This window comes from Bombina bombina, chromosome 3, assembly GCF_027579735.1.
Source record: "Bombina bombina isolate aBomBom1 chromosome 3, aBomBom1.pri, whole genome shotgun sequence".
In the NCBI taxonomy this organism is placed as follows: Eukaryota; Metazoa; Chordata; class Amphibia; order Anura; family Bombinatoridae; genus Bombina; species Bombina bombina.
Window position 1 is genome coordinate 1,041,254,226 of NC_069501.1, and position 19,345 is coordinate 1,041,273,570.

General features: G+C 35.5%; 1 protein-coding gene across 1 annotated transcript in view; it reads left to right on the forward strand.

Annotated features, from left to right (window-relative positions):
- The window catches only part of LOC128654372 (twist-related protein 2-like), a 132,725-nt gene extending 129,610 nt beyond the window's left edge, over positions 1 to 3,115 (forward strand). The window contains exon 2 of the mRNA XM_053708260.1: positions 1,698 to 3,115. The gene's annotated coding sequence lies outside the window, so the exon portion shown is untranslated. The remainder of the gene's footprint in view (positions 1 to 1,697) is intronic.
- Positions 3,116 to 19,345: the final 16,230 nt, after the last annotated feature.

Below are 19,345 nucleotides of genomic sequence, written 5' to 3' on the forward strand. Positions count from 1 at the left end.
CCTGAGTAGTGCTTGCTGATTGGTGTCTAAATGTAGCCACCAATCAGCAAGCGCTACCCAGGTGCTGAACCAAAAATGGGCCGGCTCCTAAGCTTACATTTATCCTTTTTCAAATAAAGATACCATGAGAATGAAGAAACATTGATAATAGGAGTAAATTAGAAAGTTGCTTAAAATTGCATGCTCTATCTGAATCATGAATGTTTAATTTTGACTAGACTATCCCTTTAAAGTCAATTTGATAGCAGACATGTTATTACAGCACCCTCCTAATACATCTGATCTAATTACTGCACCATTACCAACTAACTAGTGTCTCCACAAATGTAGAAATATTTTTTTGTTGAATGAAAATACATTACAGGTTGCTGAGGTATCATGATTTATCATTCTAGAACCATATATTAATAATAGCATTTTCATATATCTTGTTCTTTTGTCTTTCTTGATTGCATGTATCGTTCTGCTACTAAACTTCTGCCAGATTTGTATTAATTAATGCTTGTGTGGTTCATGGGTAGTCATAGAGGAAATGTGAAAATGTCAGTGTTCCATCTGCAATTTAGCCTTTTGTTGAGTTGGGCTTGCTCACAACACCATAAAAACCAGATAGTAGCCTATTTATATTAATATGTGGGACGTGCACATATTCCATCTACTTATAAACATGTCATCTATGCCCTATAGTACCATTAATTAAAGGGACATTAAATAGTTTGAGATGGTAATATAAAATGATAAATCATATATATATATATATATATATATATATATATATATATATATATATATATATATATATATATATATATGAGAGAGTCTGCAATATACTTTTTATTTATTTTGTCCCCCATTCCTGTAATTCCATTCTGAAATTGTGAGCTTTTCAGTTCCTGTTAGAAATGGAAGTGAAGAACACTGTTATATTCCTCACAGCCATTGGTTGCACACTCTAGTGACCTATTTATAACTGACCCTAATTGGCCACAGCAGAGAAGGTAACCTAAGTTACAACATGGCTCCCATTGATTTATAGACACTAAAACTTTACACTAATTTTGTCAATATTTAAACAGCTAATGAAACGAATGAAAATACATCTACACGTTATTCTCAGACTAATCTTTTCTTTGAATACATCATTCTATCTAGCATTTATTTAGTGTTTAATGTCCCTTTAAGCATGCCCCAAGTTATACCAATCGATTGTTGTGAGCTATGTATCAGAGATAGTTACAGTTAGTTCGTATAGCATCATAATATTGTAGTTGTTCACAGCTAACAGTTATCTTTGGATATTTTAAAATAATTTAAAAATTGCATTTGTTTCAGAACATCAAAATTTACTGACAGTTTTCTGTGGGTTTTTTTTTTTAATGCATTTTATTTAATGTTATCAACAAAAATAGAAAGTGCTAAAAATGCCTTGCAAAGTAAGTCAGAATGGAGGCTTTTTTAGTGAAATTAAACAATTTTGCCATATATTTTGCTGGAAAAAAAGATTTTTAGATATATTTTAAAAGTATTTTGAGTGTTTTTCCTAATATATTTATTGCGGAGTGTGCATTCTGACATCAGGAATTTAGTGCATAGTCAATAATTTATTATTGTATGTTCATGTTTAAAGACACAATACATCACCTTTTAATGAACCTAAAAGTTTCCTATAATTCCTTTTTTTATTTTTCTTTCAATAGGTTTTTCAGGAATTGACATTCAAGAAAAGTTGCTTAGCTTGGTAACCTTCTGTCACAGCTAAAGAATTATACAGTTGTGCAAGATGACAAAAACCTACAAACTGAATCACCTGTGATAAATCATCTGTAAAAGAACTAACACTGAAAAATGGGAAAATAACAAATACCTACAAAAAAAATAATAAGTTCTGTACTTAAAACTAGCTGGAAGAAGAACTGGTCACAGCTGAGGTAAAACTTTTCATTATGAGTGTAAAGACAACTGAACTTGGACATTCAGCTACTAGAATTAATCCTGTGGAGATTATTTATTCGGGAAAAGAAAACCAAAAATTCAGACACTAGATGGATTTTCCATTAATCACAAATTGTTCTTCTCTTCAAAACTCTACTGCAAATGTGACAAAAACTGGATCTTTCTTTAGCTTTCTCATACGTGCTAAATCCACTGCATTTAAGGATGGACTTCCATTTTTTTTTAACTTTATTCTCATTTATAAAACTGATGCTGTTGCATGCTATAAATACGCAAATAGTGGACAAATTGACACCCTACTACCACCACATGATCAGTTTGTTCCTGTACTGCTAGGGTGGTGTTTTGTATCCATCTGACTCTATCTTCACTCAAGGGATCCCTAATGAATTCTAAATAACTTTATTTCACTCCAATGTAAGAGGAATAAGTCTCTATGTTAAAAAAGAATTGAAATCACAAATTGTATCTAGGGATGTACCGTATATATTTTACTGATATAATTAATTCCCTAGCTTAGATTTACAAATAACCATTAATTGAAGTGAAGTAACCTAAAATACAACCTTTTCCTAAGTCTACATTTTTAAATATCTATTTAATTGTACAGAATTAAATAGTAATTTTATCACATTTGCAAATTACTTGATGTTAAAAAGAAAGAGGTCACTTTTTTTTTACCTCCATGACTACAAGACTGTCAAGGAGCACAAAAGAAATGCTGCGCTAGTAGCCATGGAAGCTTCTGATTGGTTACATTTTCAGTTGTTGCTTGTCAATCAAGCTTATGCATGAAGTGCAAATAACCAATAGGAGGCTAAATAGGCTACCAGATTAGTATTGTGGACGTGTGAACAGTGACAATCTAAGCCTTTTTGATCAACATGAGCAATGCAAATGAAGGAACATAGACAGGTAGTTTACGCCAGAATAAACATGAATAATAAGCAAATCATAATCAATACGTAGCTCATGTTTGACTTTCTATTCGGAGTTAAGAATCAGTAGTCTCTCATAACCTGTCTCTCATACATATGGTATTTCTTCTGCTTATGTTTCAATTTCCTATCAAAGCTTAGTAAATCAGTGCTTTTTATATCTGTGTTGTGCAATGGTTTAAAGTAGAGTTATATTAAAGGGACAGAAAAATACAAAAATGAAATACTATGTGTGTAACGTGTGAGCATTTTATTATTGCACCATTGCTTGTGTATAGCTAATTATTTAACCATTGCAAAGGGGTTAAAAGCATCATCAAAGTAAGCTCCAGAGAAGCAGTCCAGTATGAGGAGCTAGTTAGTGATAGGTCGCTACACACATATGCCTCTTGTTATTGGTTCAGCAGATGTGTTGCGCTAGGTCCTAGTACTGTATTGCTGCTCTGGAGCTGATATTAATGGTGTGTTTTCAGGTGGGTACACACATGATTTTATGCAAGCAACAATGCATTAAGGGGAAACTGAACCCACATTTTTCTTGATTTCATGATTCAGATAGAGCATGCAATTTTTAGCAACTTTCTAATTTTAGCAATTGTTCTTCGTTCTCTTGGTATCTTTATTTGAAAAAGCAGGAATCTTTGGTTCAGCTCCTGGATAGCGCATGCTGATTGGTGGATAAATGCAGCCACCAATCAGCAAGCAATATACAGGGTGCTTAAAAAAAAATGGGGTGGCTCGTAAGCTTACATTCCTGCTTTTCAAATAAAGATACCAAGAGAACAAAGAAAATTTGATTATAGGAGTAAATTGGAAAGTTGCTTAAAATCGCATGTTCTATCCAAATCATGAAAGATTGTCTTTTTTAACACCTATTGTTTGCATATGTTTTCTAAAAACTCATAGTCAATTTTACACAATGGTATGCTTTATTGGAAGATACACAACCCTCTGCAGTTAAAGCCATGAAAGAAATACAAACGGCTTGGTAAAAAGACATGCAGTATTGTAAGGAAATAGACTGGTTTTACAAACACCAGCTCTTGTCTTTTATGGGCATCTGGATATTCTCTATATTTCCTCTGTGAGTAGAGGGCATACTGGCATACACAGGCTCTGCAACAGCTCTAATTAATAGTATTTGTATTTGTCTGTGTATACATAACATTATGGTATGTAGTGTTATAACGATTCAACCCTTAGAGGAATCTGTGGACTTTCAGATGTGTTTCACTTAATATAAATTGTCAGAGTGACAGAAATCAAAGAGATTTAAAGCATATTGAGTCTGTTCAACCTATTTTCTTTGTCAATGAAATGACAGACAACAAGATTTTCTCATGGAGCTTATAAATGTAACTGACTTTTCTGCATTACGGGACCACGGGGTGTTAAAATCTCTTTTTATGTGCCTTATACAGTAATGTGAAATAGTAAAACTAATATAAGAGAAGCTTTGTGAGCTTAATATATGTGAAAATAGGTCATGACAACAAAACCAAGGGCCTATATAGCCTGGTATTCCTACCACACTTAGCAATATAGAAAGGAAGAAAATGAGTATAAATGTTTTTTTTGTTTTTTTTTTACATTTGAAAGCTTATGTTCACTCTTAGGAGTGCTGGTCAAAATATATTAATTGTATGTGGTAAAACTGTGTTTTTTTAAATTCCTGTATAGTTTTCTGCATTCCAAAGTTTATTTAAAAAAGAAAAAGTTGTTCAAAAGAATAGCAATAATGGCAAAAGTGCTATGGGTGTGTATATTTTTTATTATTTTAAGTATTAAACATTCACTGCTGATGAGAATTGATCTTGGTAACATGGTTTCTCAAGCAGTTATGTGTTAGAACATTGTCACTTCCTTTAATTTTTCACATGGTTATGGTATTACATTGATGACACTACTGCCCAATTTAAAGGGACATGCCAGTACAAACTATTCTAGGGCTTGAGTGTGTGTATGATGTGTATGGTGTGTACTCACCAATCAAAAAGCTTAGAATGATCTTAGGTAAGCACCTATTGCTTAGCAAACTATTATGGGACTATATAGCCTAAAGTAGTTTTCAACGGAATGTCCATATAAATGGACAAAATGTCCCTTTACAAAGCAAATTTTCATGTAGAGCGAGTTAGAAAATAAATAAGATATACTTGCAATGCCTTTCACTGCTCTCCCAATTAAGGGCTAGATTATGAGGGGATCGCAATTTAGCGCTCCTGATCAAGCCTAAACAACGCTAGACGGAGGCTTTTTGCATGTGTTGGGTTGCGCTCATAATATATTAAAAGTTGAAAGTAAAATGTTTGCATGCGATCAAAAACCTGATGTGCATAACAAAATATTGCATCCCCGTTAACGTATTCTACCATAGACTTCAATGGAGTGCGAAAACGGCAAAAAAACAAAAAAAACACCCATACTTCTGTGCTAACCGGACCGCGTTTATTTGAGTGCTCTCAACTTGATATGAATTATGAATATTTCAAATTCCAATGTTCTTCACATAGAAAATATTGTACGTTTTATTATTAAATATGTACAGGTATACCCCACTCATACAGCGGGTTAGGGACCGGAGCCCCGCTGTAAAGTGAAAACCGCCTTAAAGTGAAACAAGGCAGTTTTAGCTTTCTTTTCAATGTTTAAAATCTTGAAAACATGTTTGAACTAACTTATATTATGGGTGCAATAGTGCTATGTTTAGTTTAACACTAGCACAGCAAGTATTCAATTAGTATTTAATAAATACTGTACCTGTAAAATAGTGACAATTACTGTAGTAAAATTTGCCAGACTACAACACTGAGACACAGATTGCACTGTAATGCTATAAACAGAGTGAACTAAGCATAACAAAATGGTGCCAGTAACTTTTCTCACAATCTCACGAAGATTACAGCACTGTTTCAAAATCCTTGGAGGTTGAACTTCAGCTCCACAAAGCGCTGTATTAGCGAATCGCTGTAAAGTGAAGCGCTGTAAAGTGAGGTATACCTGTATTTCTATATATATCTGATAATGTTCATATAAAATTATTATTATCAGGTATTTGTAGAGCGCCAACAGGTTCCGCAGCGCTAAAAAATACATATCTATACATACTGTATATATCTATAGGAGTAGAATGTACAGGTATAGATATATATATAGCGATATTTAGAAATATGTCTTTAACATAAAAAGTACATTATCCTGGAAATGAAGAAAATTGGAATGTTAAATATGTACAGTACATAAATAGTAATACTTAAATACATATGTACACATGTATAAACATATATATATATATATATATATATATATATATATATATACACATATACATATTTAGAGATGTATATGTATGTATCTCTATGTTAAAGCCCTTTGCAGGCCTTTTTTTCTTCCAACACCTGAGACCTACTATCTTTGAGCCCTTATAACATTAAATTAATTTAATTTTTAATAATACTTATCAGTGTTATTATGAGTGTACTTTTAAATGTATTTTTATGTGCTTTGGCATAACAGTTAACCAGAGCTCTGAAGTCACTAACGCGATGCGCATTATATTTGATTGAGCTCAAGGGAACGCATTTACTTTCAACTTGTAATACATGCGCTATTTCCTGTACATTGCACATTAATGTTATATAGGGATTTTTTTGGAAGTTACAGTTGGTGAAGTCATGTTAAAGGGATAGAAAGGCCAAAATTGAGATGTGCCTAGGTGCATTTCATTTTTAAATATAAGCATGTTTGTAATATACTTCCATTATCAAAAATGCTTTTAGTAAAAGTTATGTCTGTTTTCTAGAGGCATACGTACATATGCAATGAGTGCCTCATGCTTCAGCATTCAAACACCACACCCTCTCAGAAAGTTTAGCGCACAATCTGGTATTACAAATCCATGTTAAAACAGAATAACCAGAGAATGTTTAGTGTAACCGACATCTCTTTGTAGCCCCCTACACTTTCAAAGGATTACAAGTTGTGAGTGCTAAAAAAGTGCGCTACTTGAGACCTGAAGTATCACATGTCAAACATATTAAAATAAAATAGTTAGATATTTAAAATATCTATATGTATGTCTGTATGTCTCTCTATAGATAGATAAATATTTTTTTATATATATATATAAATTTAAAATTAAAAATAAAATTTTCTTCTGAGTGAAGAACAATGCTATTTAAAATATTTCTTAACGCATCTGTGGCTTTAGTGCACTTGGCTTAGCGCACCTTTGGGTTAGCCACAACAGGGTTTTGTAGTACACTGCTTAGAAGTCTAAGTGGAGAAGGGCTTGGCTCCAGATGCTAGCGTGCATAACTTTCAACTTTTAATATGAACGCAATAATTACAGTGCTATTGATTTCATTTGAGCTATTGAGTGCTAACATTTTTGTGCTCCACTTGTAATCTAGTTCATGGTGTTTGAATACTGGCTCATGGGCCCCATCAGGATTTGTGCGTATGCCCTGGAAAGCAGTAGTAACCTTTACTAGAAGCATTTTTGTTACTTGAGGTATATTGCAAAAATGCTTCTATTTAAAATTAAAATGCACCTATGCACATTTCAATTTTGAAATATTTATCCATTTAAAGTCAATTATAATTTATCAATTGTGGTTTTGAAATAAAAAAGGAAGAAGGTTGGAACTATATACGAGTTGAAGATTTTTCAACTGGCGCCATTGCTGAAGTTATTCTTTTGACACAACTTTTGCTGTATAAACGCTATTACATCTATCCTTCAGTATTTGTTATGGCTTGAGAAGTCAATGACATTGTTTTTTTTGTGTGAGCTTAATCAGCAATTTATTGTATTATTGTGCAAATATTTTTCTTCAAAACCCAAGCATTATAATAAATATGTTTTATTTGCCCATTTTCATGTACTTTGTTGTGGAAACTAAATAAACTTTCAGAGATGTGAGAAATGGAGAAGCGGCGTTCCTAGCAGCGTCTACGGACCTGGCGAGGTAACCGGAAGTGATGCCAGTTTCAATGTAGTCTTCCCATGGAGAGCCAACGGAGTGCCGTAGCAGTGGCGAAACCCAGCCACTATACAAGTGCATAAACAAGGAGAAAAAACAGGCACTGCTCGGGTTCTATAAAACTATAATGCTTTATTTAACATATTTAAAAAGTAAACAGCTACATCCGCTGTATAGTGCGCTTGAGAAAAAAGGTACAAAATGTCAAGTACAAGGCAGGGGTAAGTGACACAAGAAATGTCTGACTAGTTTCGAGTTTTATTTGCCCATTTTCATGTACTTTGTTGTGGAAACTAAATAAACTTTCAGCTTTGTTTACATTGCTGCAGGAGACCTGCATGTCTATGTGATGCAATAAAATATGATCCTGTACTATAGACACTTCTTAAAAGATACCAAACAGTAGATATTATTTTAATGAGCCATGCAGTGAAATAAGTATTCAGGGGCCGAATTATCAAGGGCCGAATGGCCCCTGATCCCCCTGTTTCAGCGCGAGCCTTCAGGCTCGCCGGAAACAGGAGTTAAGAAGCAGGAGTCTTAAGACCACTGCTCCTTAAAGGGCCACTAAACCCAAAATCTTTCTTTCATGATTAAGATAGAGAATACAAATTTAAACAACATTACAATTTACTTCTATTATTTATTTTGCTTCATTTTTTAGATATCCTTAGTTGAAGAAAAAGCAATGCACATGGTGAGCCAATCACATGAGGCTTCTATGTGCAGCAACCAATCAGCAGCTACTGAGCATATCTAGATATGCTTTTCAGCAAAGAATATCAAGAGAATAAAACAAATTAGATAATATAAGTAAATTAGAAATATGTTTAAAATGTCATTCTCGTTCTAAATCATGAAAGAAAAAATGTGGGTTTCATGGCCCTTTAACTGGTCCGCTGCCACTGAGACATCAATCCGCCCAATCCTATACGATCAGGTTAATTGACACCCCCTGCCAGTGGCCGATTGCCCGCAAATTTGCAGGGGGGGGGGGGGGGGCATTGCACAAGCAGTTCACCAGAACTGCTTGTGCAATGTTAAATGCTAAAGTGTATCATGTCCGCCAGACATTGGTAAATCGGCCCCCATATGTCAAAATACGTGTAGAGAAATTGTGTGACAAAACCATGACCAATAAATACCTCACAGAATTAAACTCTTGTTTAGTTCAGCTTCTGCTACATCCTGTAAAGAAAGAATACACAGGCCCAATTGTAAAAAGATTCCTGGGCTGGTGAGATTCTATAACAATACTTGCCAGCCCTTCTATTTCCCTGGTGGAATTATATAAAGCCTCTTTTTACCCAGAAAAAAAATCGCTAAGGGGTGTATACAGCATTTCCATATAGGGAGGAGATGCATATATTACTAAACTGCACAATAACATTTAAAATTTTAAAATCTTACAAAACGAATAATAGAACCATTCAAACAAAAATACGCAGGGAAAAATTGAATTGTTAAGGTGCACCAAATTTGTAACAAAATTGTTCCCCAAAAATAGTTTTTTATCAAAAACGTAAAATTTGTAGGTAAATTACACAGGAATAAAATCATATTAATTATACACAGCATAAATCGTAATTTAAGTACACTGGATGTGCAAAAAAAGGCAAGAAATTTGTACTTAATTTTCTCTTAAATCCCAGCATACTTCTATAAACATTTCCTTACTGCAGTTCTCACTTTTTTCTCTCGCAAATTAAAAAGTGGCGAGTTTTCAACAAAATGCACAAAACACTAATTATTCTGAAAGGAAAATGTATGCATACAAAATGACAGCAAATGTAAGGTACAGTGTACAGAAAGTAGCGTAATTTGATTTGTATTAAGTGTAATATTCATGTTTAAAACAAGCAATTCCACCCCCCCCCCCGTACTTCACCCTACATTGCAAACTTTTTCCTAGCAGAGAGCTCTCATGATTTGTATGAGAGACATTACGCCACTCGCAGGGACAGCTCCGTTGGAGTGGAAAACCACATCAAAACCGGTGAATTGTTTTGAATCGGGGGCCACAGTGAGGTCCCGGCAGATATACTGTAAGAAGATACATGTAAATATGTTATAAATGTATATTGTTCTAAGCATGGATTAAAGGGACATAAAACCCAATTTTTTTCTTTCATGATTCAGATAGAACATACAATTTTAAACAACTTTCCAATTTACTACTGTTATCAAATTTTCTTTGTTTTCTTGTTATGCTTTGTTGAAAAGCTGGGGTGTGAGCTCATGAGTGTGCACGTGTCTACAGCACTATATGGCAGCAGTTTTGCAAAAATGTAATACATTAGCAGTAGCACTAGATGGCAGTGCTATTTCCTGTAGTGCTTCAGGCAAGTGCACGCTACCTACCTAGGTATCCCTTTAACAAAGGAATAACATGAGAATGAAGCAAATTTGATAACAGAAGTAAATTGGAAACTTTTATAAAATTGTATTCTCTATCTAAATAATGACAGATTTTTTGGGGTTTAATGTCCCTTTAAATGTATCAAATACACATAGGGTTAGATTTAGCAATTTGTGGACAGACGAGGTTCTCATGTTGTGAACCTGTCAATATGTCATCACAAATTGTGGGGTGCATTTGTTCTCCATATTTAGCATAGCACAAGGAAACGCTCATGCCATACTACAACCTTGCTCTCGTGCCCTCAATTATGGGAGCGCAGGGATTGACAAACACCCAGGTCAATTAGTCTGTGGTGATTTTCATCCACTAACTCAACTGCTGCTTTATAAATATTATTTGCTTTCTCAGATGTGATAAATAAACCCTATATTATATATTGTTATTTCCTGAAGAACATTTATAAATTATCTTTGATCTAAAAGGATATAAAAGTCTCTAAACAACTGACATGAAACCCAAAGTTGTTCTTTTGTGATTCAGACAGAAAATACTATTTTGAAAAAGTTTCCAATTTACTTATTACCCAATTTGCTTTATTCTCATGGGGGCCGATTTATCAAGCACCGTATGGAGCTTGATGCCCCTGTTTCCGTGTGAGCCTTCAGGAACAGAAGTTATTAAGTAGCCGTCTAAAGACCGTTGCTCCATAACTTATCCGCTTGCTCTGAGGCCGCAAACAGAAATCAACCGGATCAAATACGATTTGGTTGATTGACACCCCCTGCTAGCGGCCAATTGGCCACGAATCTGCAGGGGGCGGCATTGCACCAGGAGTTTACAAGAACTGCTGGTGCAATGATAAATGCCGACAGTGTATGCTGTCGGAATTTATTGATGTGCAGCGGACATGATACGCTACATTGTATCATGTCCGCTCACACTATGATAAATATACCCCATGGTATTCTCTGTTGAAGAGCATACCTAGGTAGGTACTGGAAGAGTGCATGTATCTGGAACACTACATTGCAGAAAACACAGCTGCCATCTGGTGCTCTTGGAAATGTTTAAAGTTGTTAAAATGAATTTCTGAAAAACTGCTGCCATAAAATACATAAGAGATTCTCCTAAGTCTACCTACCTGTTTTTTAACAAATAATATTACTAGAATCACGTAAATGTAATAATAAAAGTACATTGGACATTTTTTTAAATTGTGTGCTCTAAAAAATGGATTTAATGTCCCATTAAACTATAAGTTAAAACAAAAAAACACAAAGCTTCTTGCTTTAAAAGCCTTAAATGTGGCTGGGTTATTTTCTAATGCCTACTAAGGGATAGATCATGGGCCAGATCCGATACCCGCAAATACCGGCGACGCTGAATTTTGCGCTGGTTTGGTATCCTATATACGGCGTAACCTAGAAGTTACGCCCGTATATTTCTGCCGTCGCCCGTAATTTTTTGGGCCATAGGCAGGTATACCAAACCAGCGCAGTTTGGTATCCAATATGCAGCGTAAGGACTTATGTGGCGAAAATGGAGAAATCTTACTCCATTTTCACCTCGCCACAAAAAGCAGCCGTAGTAAGCCTTACGCTGTCTATTGGAGCCCCGTAACTTCCTAAACTAGCTGCCAAATAAAACCTAACACCTAACGCATGCGCAATGTCTATCTACCTGTCAACCGCAAATAAAATCTAACACCTAATGCATGCGCAATGTCTATCTACCTGTCAACCGCGATCTGCTAAATAAAACCTAACACCTAACACATGCGCAATGTTTATCTACCTGTCAACCGCAATCCCCCGCGCAATCCCTAATAAAATATTTAACCCCTAAACCGCCGCTCCCGGACCCCGCCGCCACCTACAATAAAAGTATAACCCCCTAATGTGAGCTCCTACCCCACCGCCAACTACATTAAACTACCCCCTAAAGTGAGCCCCTTACACCGCCGCCATCTATTTTAAAATGATTAACCCCTAATTTAATCCCCCTACACTTCCGCCAGCTATATTAAATTAATTAACCCCTAATTTAATCCCCCTACACCTCCGCCAGCTATATTAAATTAATTAACCCCTAATCTAATCCCCCTACCCTGCCGCCACCTATATTAAATTATTTAACCCCTAAAATACTAAACTATCCCTACCACTAAACCTAAGTCTAACCCTACAAATAGCCCTGAAAAGGGATTTTTGCGTGACATTACCCCAAAGTAAACTGCTCTATTGCCAGCCCTTAAAAGGGCTTTTTGCGGGGCATGCCCCAAAGAATTCAGCTCTTTTACCAGCCCTTAAAAGGGCTTTTGGTGGGGCTTTGTCACAAAGTAAACTGCTCTTTTGCATCTAATCTAAATCCCCCTACACCGCCGCCACCTATAATAAATGTATTAACCCCTAATCTAATCCCCCTACACCGCCGCCACCTATATTAAACACATTCACCCCTAATCTAATCCCCCTACACCGTCTCCAGCTATATTAACTATATTAACCCTAATTATATTAGGGTTAATATAGTTATTATATTATATATATATTAACTATATTAACCCTAATTATATTAGGGTTAATATAGTTATTATATTATATATATATTAAGTATAATAACCCTATCTAACTCTAACATCCCTAACTAAACTCTTAGTAAAATAAATCTAATATTAATATTATTAATTAAAATATTCCTATTTAAATCTAAATACTTACCTATAAAATAAACCCTAAGATAGCTACAATATAATTAATAATTACATTGTAGCTATTTTAGGGTTTATATTTATTTTACAGGTAATTTGGTATTTATTTTAACTAGGTACAATAGCTATTAAATAGTTAATAACTATTTAATAGCTACCTAGTTAAAATAATTACCAATTTACCTGTAAAATAAATCCTAACCTAAGTTACAAATACACCTACACTATCAATAAATTAAATAAACTACAAATATATAAACTAAAATATAATTAAATAAACTAAACTAAATTACAAAAACAAACACTAAATTACAAAAAATAAAAAAAAGATTACAAGATTTTTAAGCTAATTACACCTATTCTAAGCCCCCTAATAAAATAATAAAGCCCCCCAAAATAAAAAAAATTCCCTTTGCGGGGCATGCCCCAAAGAAAACTGCTCTTTTGCCTGAAAACCCCCCCCACAATACCACCCCCCAACATTACAACCCACCACTCACATACCCCTAATCTAACCCAAACCCCCCTTAAATAAACCTAACACTACCCTCCTGAAGATCTCCCTACCTTGTATTCACCCCGCCGGGCAGAACTCTTCATCCGATCCGGGCGATGTCTTCAAGCAAGCTGCAGTGAAGTCTTCTTCCATCCGGCGATGTCTTCAAGCAACCGGCAGAGAGTCTTCTTCCATCCGGTGATGTCTTCAAGCAAAGCGGCATCTTCAATCTTTTTTCTTCGCTCCTCCGCTGCGGAGCATCCATCCGGCACGACGACTTCCCGACAAATGAGGTTCCTTTAAATGACATCATCCGAGATGGCGTCCGTCGAATTCCGATTGGCTGATAGGATTCTATCAGCCAATCGGAATTAAGGTAGAAAAATCTGGCTGATTGAATCAGCCAATCAGATTCAAGTTCAATCCGATTGGCTGATTGTTTTTTTTTTATTATTAGGAGAGTGAGGGGGGGGTAGCGGATAGAGCGTTAGACGTGTCGGGCTATGTTTGAGAGGCGTGTTAGACAGTACGGGTGATTTCATACTTTAGTCAGGTTTTGTAGGCGCCGGCAGTTTCTAAAGTGCCGTAAGTCACTGGCGACTCCAGAAATTTATACTTAGGCAGATTTCTGGACATCGCTGGTTTATCCGATTTACGGCACTTTAGCCTCTGACTGCGCCGTATATAGGATAGCTCGAGTTGCGAGCTGAAACTGCGGGCGGCGGGGGTTCCCTCGCTTGCGACGCAAACTACGCTGCATATCGGATCGCGCCCCACGAGTGGAGCACTATTTATCGCTCCCTATTGCGTGCTAACTCTGATAGAAATAAGCTTTTTACGTGCGTCGGGCAGCGATCGTATTACAAGTTTAAAGTAAAAAGTTTTTGCTCACGAGCTAACCCGATTCGCGCAAAAAGCTGAACTTCGAATATCCCAACCATGTTAACATATATGTGTAGCAGCCAGTCATTGGCATGTTCTGCTTAAAGGGACACTGAACCCAATTTTTTTCTTTTGTAATTCAGAAAGAGCATGCAATTTTAAGCAACTTTCTAATTTACTCCTATTATTATCAATTTTTCTTCATTCTCTTGCTATCATTATTTGAAAAAGAAGGCATCTAAGCTTTTTTTTGTTTTATGTACTCTGGACAGCACTTTTTTATTGGTGGATGACTTTATCCACCAATCAGCAAGGACAACCCAGGTTGTTCACCAAAAATGGGCCGGCATCTAAACTTACATTCTTGCATTTCAAATAAAGATACCAAGAGAATGAAGAAAATTTGATAATAGGAGTAAATTAGAAAGTTGCTTAAAATTTCATGCTCAATCAGAATCACAAAATATTTTTTTTGGGTACAGTGTCCCTTTAGGATCAGACATGTATTTATCTGTAGCTGACTTTAATTAGTTTAACTGCTTTACAGCTAACCCGATATCACCTGCGCCTAACTGTAAGCACGCCACTCATAATCTGGCCCTAAATGTACTGCCTTGTGTGTTACTATCAATAAATTAACTCTGAATTGGCTGCAGACATACAGCCAATGCTGTCACAGGAGCAATTTACTAGTGTGCGCATTTAAATAGGGAGTGGAAAAAGCTAAACAGTGGCAAATAAAGAAGAGAAGAAGCTTTCAGCAATATTTTTAAAAATACATAGAATGTAAGTTAGTTTGCAGCTTATAAGTGAATTATATGGCTATTTAAAGGGACATACAAGGCCAATAAGAAAATGCTGTAATGTGCTACATCATTTTATTCTTATTCTGTTGCTTGCAGAGAAGTTTATGCTTAAAGGGACAGTAAAGTCAAAACTAAACTTTCATGATTCAGATAGGGTATGCAATTTTAAACAACTTTCCAATTTACATTTATCATCAAATTTGCTTTGTTCCCTTGGTGGTATTTTTGAAAAGCTAAACCTAGCTAGGCTCAAACTGATTTCTAAACAGTTGAAAACCTCCTCCTAGCTCAGAGCATTTTGAAAGTTTTTCACAGTTAGACTGTGCTAGTTCACATGTGTCATATAGATAACATTGCGCTCACTGCCGTGAAGTTATTTAGGAGTCTTCACTGATTGACTACACTGCATGTCTGTCAAAGGCACTTAGATAAGGAGGCTGTCTGCAAAGGCTTAGATACAAGGTAATCACAGAGGTAAAAAGTGTATTAATATAACTGTGTTGGTTATGCAAAAACAGGGAATGGGTAATAAAGGGATTATCTATCTTTTTAAATAAGAAAAATTTTGGTGTAGACTGTCACTTTAATCCCTGCAAGTTAAAGTCATCTCTAGACCACCAATCCATTACTGATCCAGAGCTGATCATGACTGCTAAGTCAGTCAGGGGTGACATATGTGCAGCAGCCAGTCAGTCATTGGCATGTTCTGCTCAGGATCAGAAATGTGTTTATCTGAAGCTGACTTTAATTAGTTTAACTGCTTTACAGCAATTAAACCCCTACTTTGCTGCAACTAATAATGCAATAATAAAATGCTCTAGCACATTTATATCCCTTTAAAGGGACACTGAACACAATTTTTTTTCTTTCATGATTCAGATAGAGCATGCAATTTTAAGCAACTTTCTAATTTACTCCTATTATCAATTTTTCTTCGTTCTCTTGCTATCTTTAATTGAAAAAGAAGACATCTAAGCTTTTTTTTTGGATCAGAACTCTGGACAGCAATTTTTTTATTGGTGGATGAATTTATCCACCAATCAGCAAGGACAAACCCAAGTTGTTCACCAAAAGTGGGCCGGCATCTAAACTTAAATTCTTGCATTTCAAATAAAGATACCAAGAGAATAAAGAACATTTGATAATAGGAGTAAATTAGAAAGTTGCTTAAAATTGCATGCTCAATCTGAATCATGAAAGAAAAAATGTGGGTACAGTGTCCCTTTAATAAAGCAATATTTTTTTATCCTAATGTATTTATCGACCATGCAGCCTCTTTAGAGACTTCTAGAAACAAAATATAGCAAGAAAATGTAGTCTCTAGTTTGTCTGTGAATAGGAGAAATTGTGTTGAGTACCAAAACTATTCAAGAGGATGTTCTGCACTGCAAGCAGCAAGAGCATATGGTCGGTTATTTTTATTTTGTGAATTTTGGCAATTACAAAAAAGACTTCATACTAATCCTGAAACAATAATTTGAGGCAAGTAGTAAAGTAAACCATGTCCCATCTGTCTGGCTACAGTGTGCAAAGTGATTCATCATCTAGTTTGGAAGTTAGCAAAGAGCTGCACAAATGGCCATTTAGCTGAAACTGCTTTTCCCCAAGCTGCCCAAAACAATCATGGTGGCCCAAGCAAAAATACCTGTCTTTTATGACTTTGCACCATGCTTAATGAACTGTGCCCAGGTTACTCTCAGTTATGCAGCCTACAAATAGATCTGGCAGAGCATGCCTAATGGAGCCTATGAGTGGCTGATCCACCAACCAGGAGTACAAAGAACATGCTACTTTTAGTTTCTTTTTTATTATTATATTTGAGCTGCTGAGGAAAAAGGACAAGGGGCTATTAGTCAAAATAAATTGATCTGGTGATAAAAATGGTGGTATCAGAAATCATAAGTGGAGTAAAAAAATATTGCTCTCATCATCGCATTGCTGCCTGTTCATGTTATTTATTTATTTGATAAATAGAGCATGAATGCAGATCTATGTGACAACATTTTTGGTTATCATAACTCATGTTTACATTGGATCATATTTCATTTTTTAATATATTGGTAATGCTAACATATAAGTAAATTAAGAGGCTCAGGGCCTAAATTTATTTATACTATGTATCTATTTCCTCCCCTTTATATTAGAGCGTGACGAACACTACAGTATATTTCTGTCAGTCTGAGGTACATATTAATACTGAAAAGTAAGGACAGAATACACATTAATCCAGTACAGCGAATGCACCCAGAATGTGACATACAAGTACTAGATTACTGCAGAATTACTAAAGAGTAACTGAGTATGAAGCAGTGCTAATACAAAGCAGGGTAAATCTGGCTATGGTGAAATGTGATGAACCATAGGAAACAATTTGTAAGTCATAAGAATGTCAGGAACAAGATGAAAACTTCAGGAGAGAGAGGGTAGTCAGGTATTAGCTGAGGTTAAAGGCAAACAGGAACAGCAGAAGCTAAATCAAGAGACAGAGGGTAGTCAGGTAGTAACTGAAGTCAAAGGTAAACAGGAACACCAGAAGCTAAATCAGTAGACAGAGGGTAGTCAGGTAGTAACTGAAGTCAAAGGTAAACAGGAACACCAGAAGCTAAATCAGTAGATAGAGGGTAGTCAGGTAGTAACTGAAGTCAAAGGCAAACAGGAACACCAGAAGCTAAATCAGTAGACAGAGGGTAGTCAAGTAGTAACTGAAGTCAAAGGCAAACAGGAACACCAGAAGCTAAATCAGTAGACAGAGGGTAGTCAGGTAGTAACTGAAGTCAAAGGTAAACAGGAACACCAGAAGCTAAATCAGTAGACAGAGGGTAGTTAGCGCTACGGAACCTGTTGGCGCTCTACAAATACCTGATAATAATATTAATAATAATATTAACTGAGATAAATGGCAAACAAGAACACCAGAAGCTAAATCAGGTGACAGAGGATAGTAGGTATTAGCTGGAGTCTAAGATAAACAGAAACACCAGGAGCCAAATCAGGTATCAAGGGAGAAGTCAAGTAGCCAGGACGTAGTTCAAAACAAGCAATCAAAGATTGTGGTAAGGCAACCTTGAGATCGATCAGCCCTGACGATTCTGCACCAGTAATAGGACATAAGGACAATAGGTGCAAACAATGCAGCTTCATCAAAGTTTTTTGACAATTTCAGATAAAGAAAAATGACTGAACAAGGGTGTTACATTTAAGGCTAAATTACCCAAAACCATTATCACTTTCTTTTATCTTTTTTTTTAACAACTTACCCATTTAGGGCTAGCTTATGAGTGAAGCGCAATATTGCACTTTTGTGAGCGCGATATTTGCCCTCCAATAAATGTGCCCTGATATTACAAGTCAGGTGCAATGCGAAAGCAACCTCGCGTTCGCATTGCCTGGAAGCCTTGAGCTCACAAAAGCATGCTTCCATAGGCAAGGGGCGCATGTTAAAATAGCGCTCCACTCGTAATCTAGCCCTTAATTATAAATTGTAATATAGAGATTAAAAATTATAAACATTATGGATGTGCAGTTATTTAATATGTTTCAGTTTGATATACATATTAACTAAGAAATATACTTTCTAGCCAAAGTGATTTTTACCTATATCAATTTTAATGGTATCATTAAATATATTTTTTCATTTAGAGCGAACTAAAATGTAAAAATGACTGGATTTTCTCCAAACTACCACAGACTACAAGCCTGAATCAATTAGGCTATTCTAACATTAGCCGTAAAGCAATAGCACTACTATACTTCTAATAGAATGGATTCACTATACTTTATTGCACCTATGGGATTCTCACTTGGTAATCTTTAAAGATTTACGTTATACCGAATATATATTTATTCAAGGATCTGGTGAGTTCACTATATATTGTTGAATGGAATAAAAACCATTTGTGAAAGAAAATGTCCTTCATATGTTTTTATTTTCTATTACATATAGTCATATGGACTTATGCTGTGAATATCACCAATTATTATTATTTGATGGAACTGCTAAGCAATAGCAATAGGGTACCAGCTTCTCAAAGGCATTCTATGAACTACCTACAAATAACTTGAAGTTGTTCTCTGCCTCTGGTGTCCCCTCAAGGGAACGTTTCTGACAGATACTGTCAATAAGACTAAAGCCTAGAATAGGTTATATTTTTAGTTAAAAATAAGTCTGCCTATATTAATGTTGAATATATTTCTTATGTTTCTGAAAATAATA